The sequence below is a fragment of the Passer domesticus genome, chromosome 3 (genome assembly GCF_036417665.1).
Source record: "Passer domesticus isolate bPasDom1 chromosome 3, bPasDom1.hap1, whole genome shotgun sequence".
In the NCBI taxonomy this organism is placed as follows: Eukaryota; Metazoa; Chordata; class Aves; order Passeriformes; family Passeridae; genus Passer; species Passer domesticus.
This window is the reverse complement of record NC_087476.1, coordinates 54182956-54187648: the sequence shown is the minus strand read 5'-3', so window position 1 is coordinate 54187648 and position 4693 is coordinate 54182956. Positions and strand designations below refer to the sequence as shown.

Here is a 4693-nt window from a genome sequence, read left to right as displayed (position 1 = left end):
GCAATGAAGGTCACACTTTTGTCAAATTACATATTTGTATACATGATCAAAAGTGAACTTCTTCATTTAATCTCTAGCATAATTTTCCAATCAATAAAGAAGCCTCCAGATCTCATCTGCATCCTTAAAATTTGGTTCTTAGAAGTAGTTTCAGAGTAGATTTTTATGACTCACTTGAGTTTAGGTTTTCTGAATTAAAAAAAAGGGAAAAATCTAGAAACTGGAAATATATAAAAGGAAGAATTTTGAATGCAATATCCTCTTTGAGGAAAGAGTATATCATGTGCTATTTAGCAAATACCCTTGAGTAGATCTACAAAAACATCTATCTAAGGGTCAACTTCTGTACTGATAGAATATATTCCCTTTATCAATCTTAAAGTATAAAATTAAGGGATGTTTCTAATATGCATGTACATCCTCAAAGAGAAATTGTGGCTTGGTGCCATCAGGAAGTTGCTTATTCTATGAAATTATATTTTTGAAAAAAAAAATTAAATGGCCAGATTAGACAATTATCTTTAATTTAAATAAATATCCAGTTGCACAGTCTTTATTGATAGGTTCAGTGTATTGCTGTTGGCTGGACAATTATTTTAGTCAAATAAAATTATTCTGTGTCATGAACTCTAAATCTTTTCATTCATGGTATACCTGCCCATCAGGTAGCCTGCAGAACTGTGTACACAATACAAATACTGCACATGTTCTAGGCATCCAAAATAATACCACTTCTGGACAGAACCAATAAAATGTAGGAAGAAAGAGGCATATGGAAAGTAACTGCTAATGAAACAGTTGATCTTGTTCTTTCAAGACAAGAAGCAGAATATTTTTCAGATACCTCTCATCAAGCTTTAGCTTGACAGCTTGACTACAATAAACAAGATACATTCCTAGATTCATTTTATATGAGGCTGGTAATTTGGTGGTCAGAAAAACAGAAGGCTCTTCTCCTTGGTCCAACATTGTAGATTTTTAGAACTTGCTCTGAAATCTGCTTCTTCATTACAGAAATAGCAAAACAAATGTGGTTTTCACTTGACCTAGACAATAGAGTTCTGTGTATTTTATATGAGGAATTATTTTTTTTGGTTGTATTTTCAAGTTATTATTCCAAAGATGTAGAGACAGCGTTACTTGATTTTTCTGCCATGTACAGTTGATTTGTGGGTAGTACATTGTTCATTTGTGCATGCATTTATTTCACTTTTAGGCACTGGCTTTATTGTTTACAAAAAGGAAGCAATGGTTTGACATCTATGAGAGAAACACAGTGAAATATGACTGGTATGCACTGGGCAACTGAGGTACTTTTTACTATTCTTTGCTGTTATTTTTTGTTGGATGTAATATACCTTTCTTTAGTAAGACTTTTGACATCACCTCCTGCAGGGAACTCACTGGGAACCTGAAGACACCTGAGCTGGATGAACCAACTGTTAGATGGGCTGAGAACCAGCTGGACTGCCAGGCTCAAAATGTCATAATTGATGGCTTGGCAACCAAATGATATCCAGTAGCAAAATGGACTAAAGGACCTCTGGACATCTCATCCGGCCAACATTTCTGCCCCTGACGTGTATGGCATGTTTGCTGTTGCTCCAAGAATATGATTCTCTCCTTCATAAATTGTGAATGGTCTTATAAGAAAAGCAGTAGATTCTCATAAATTGAAAGAGGTAGAAAAAAATACTTTTTCTTGACATATTTTAGGTGATGTATTGCAAGCCATTCCCTTTATAGCTAGTTTACAAACTTGTATTTTACATCTTCTTATGCAATTACTGCAGTTATAAGATACTTGTTTTTACAAATGGATAATGAGGTATTTGGCATAAACTGTTTGCTATGTTTGGAATATTGAACTCAATGAAGTCTTAAAATACATATGAAATGAATATTAAAACCATGCATTATGCTTTAATGACATTAAATATAACATTAAAATAACAATATTGAATGTTTACATATAAATATGCTTCTAAACATTGGTATATATGGTTTTAATTTTCTGCTAGCATACATATATATTCATACTTGCTGGATATTAAAGGCTACTTTTTAATGAAAGGCATCCATTAATCTATATAAATTAATGATATATATATATATGTATATATACCTCATAAATACTTCCCATACTATTAAATTTTTTGTAACACCATTGTTTTAAATCTACCTAAGTGAAATTTGAAAAAAACCTTGAAGTTTGAAATTTAGTTGTAATTTCAGATTTAGGAAGCTGATAAATTAGTATAGGCAGTAGTCTCCCAGCTCCATATTTTGATTTTATTCCACTATAAGAATATCTCACTAGGGACTTATCAAGGTTAATCTATTGTTTATGAAAAATATTTAAGAGTCTCCCTGTTCAGGCTATTAATGATATATAAACAAGAAAAGCAATTGAACATGTTCAAACATAAATTAAATTCTACCTCAAATCTACAAGAAGAGATTACTGCTCCCTTACTGTCATGGCAGAGGATACTGCAGTAATGTATAGGATGTCCTGTAGGGTATGCATAAATACAAAGTGTAAATACATGGACAACTCTGCCAAGTCAGTTCAGTTTCCTAATCTTCAGGTTAACATAAAATGGGTTCATATTCCAAAATTAACTGAATCAGTTCATTTCCAGGACAGCTGGGAATTACCAGCATGAATCCTCCCCTGTCCTAGGAGTCTGTCTGCCTGGATTCAGGGCCAACAGTGATACATGAAGAGCTTTGAGGAGATATATGAGAAGCTGCTTTGGGGAGCCTTCCCCTTATTTTCCAGGCCAGGACATAAACTCAGGCTGTCATCCTGGTTCCATGCCTGAGTCATGCAATTATGATTGCTCATGCCTCCCTCATTCCACCTCCAATCCACACACTTGCCTTTCTGACCTGGTCCCTGACCTGTCTGAGCACTATGGACTGGACTAGCAATCTGAGGCCATGTCCAACCATTGTTCCAGTCACCAGACCTGATCTGCTTTCCCCATTCAGGTACTTGGTTCTTTTCATCAGGGCTGCTGCCTTCCCTGCCTTGGTGTTGTCCTGAGGTTCAGGTTTGCCTCTGCTTGCAGAGCAGCCCCCTCCTGCTGCTCCAGACACTGACAGGAGTTTATAGGGATTCCAGTGCTGCCTGCAGCAGGAAAGTGACCTGAGTAGGCTCAGCCCACTGTGGCTCTCCAGGGATGTCCCAGGAAGACTTGTACCACCAAGTCAGGGACTGAGAGCAGGTTGTAACCCCCTTCCATGGGTGGAAGGCCCATGTTGTTGAAATGCAGGAGACAATGAGTCAGTTCTTGAATCACAGTGCTCTCTCTCTTGCCACTCTGTCCTGCTGGAAAGGATGTAGATCCTTGTTACAAAGGACCTGAATCATGAACAATATACATACAAACCCCTTTGTATTACTTGGCATAGAGGGTGTTTTCCAGCATGGTGATCGAAGGCAATGCAATAAAAAGTACAGCTTTAAGGAGAGACAGCCTTGACCTGGTAGACCTTATAAACAAAAAAGGGTAAGATCAGCAGGGTTAAGATAAGCAGTGGGTAGGAAAAAGAGAAGGAAATAAAAGACCTGAATTTTGGCAGAGCAGATTAACAGCTGAGATTTTTGAAGTATTTTTAAATAAATGTGTTTGCTACTATAGTAGTTTATTCCAAAATATATTGTCTGTTTTTGCCAAATGCTGTCAATATCCAGTTCTGTACTCATCTAGTGCAGCCTATCCTAGCTTTAACTCTCAGTAAGTGCTCTTCAGGCAGCCTAAACATTAAGTATCAAAATATTCTCTTTTTTTGTCTATGAAGGTTCACTTCCTGGAGGCACCTGGTTTCCTGTGAATATCAACTTCCTTTTCAAACAAAATGACAATTTACAGGCATATTTATTGCAGAGGGAAACTTGATCTAAGTGCTTGATTTGAAAGAATAAAGAAAAATTAAATAAAATAATACATTTAAAACATATTGCATTCTTATAAATTTGAGATTTATTGGTAAATGCTGGGTGTTTATAATTTTCAGTACCAAGTTCAGCCTTTTTTTCAGTTAAAATATATTTGGGTTAGTTGCCTGAATTGTTGCTAAAACAGATGAAAGCAAATCAGAATGAAATTAGCACTGTCAACCATTGAGGGAATGGGTCTTTTTTATCCCTGTGCTGCATGTGAACCTGATTCTGAAAAACAAATTCTTTTGGCAGGATTAGCGTGAACAACATTGAAGATCATAATCAGAATGAATGAAATAATGATTTTTTTTCTCTTACCTCATAAATGGAAATGAAAAAATGTAATTTAGAAAGTACATTTATGGAAGTTTAGTCTTCTGAGTAGCAAGCAAGGATTACTTTGGCAAGCTGTGTAGGCATTTATATCTGAAAAGCAAATGGAATTTAATTATTTTGACAAATCACTGTGGTTTTCAAGATTCATCACTCATGAAGAAAAATTAATATGCTTAATAAGTGATCATTCTTGTTCCAGACTAGCAATTCCAAACTTTTAAATGCTCTTTTCTTAATTCTAGTTAGCACATTAAGCATGGAATTAAATTTAAATGTTTTAAATACATAATTTGAACTATAGAGGTTTATGTAGGAAATGTGTTGCAGTACTGGTCCAAGCAAAGACTGCTTCATCTCTACTACCAAGTATTATTTTGCACTGTCTCAGCTGTGTTTCCAAGCAAC

The 4693-nt window shown here is 35.5% G+C and overlaps 1 long non-coding RNA gene across 2 annotated transcripts; it reads left to right on the top strand.

Moving 5' to 3' along the window:
- The first annotated feature begins 1155 nt into the window (after window positions 1-1155).
- LOC135298096 (uncharacterized) lies at window positions 1156-3969 on the top strand. 2 transcript variants are annotated; one of them, XR_010360068.1, is made up of 4 exons: window positions 1156-1310; window positions 1396-1682; window positions 2646-2997; window positions 3811-3969. It is a non-coding gene; the product is annotated as an uncharacterized LOC135298096 (long non-coding RNA). The 2 variants fall into 2 exon arrangements; XR_010360069.1 differs by lacking the exons at window positions 1156-1310; window positions 1396-1682; window positions 2646-2997 and adding an exon at window positions 3376-3518.
- The last annotated feature ends 724 nt before the right edge of the window (window positions 3970-4693 follow it).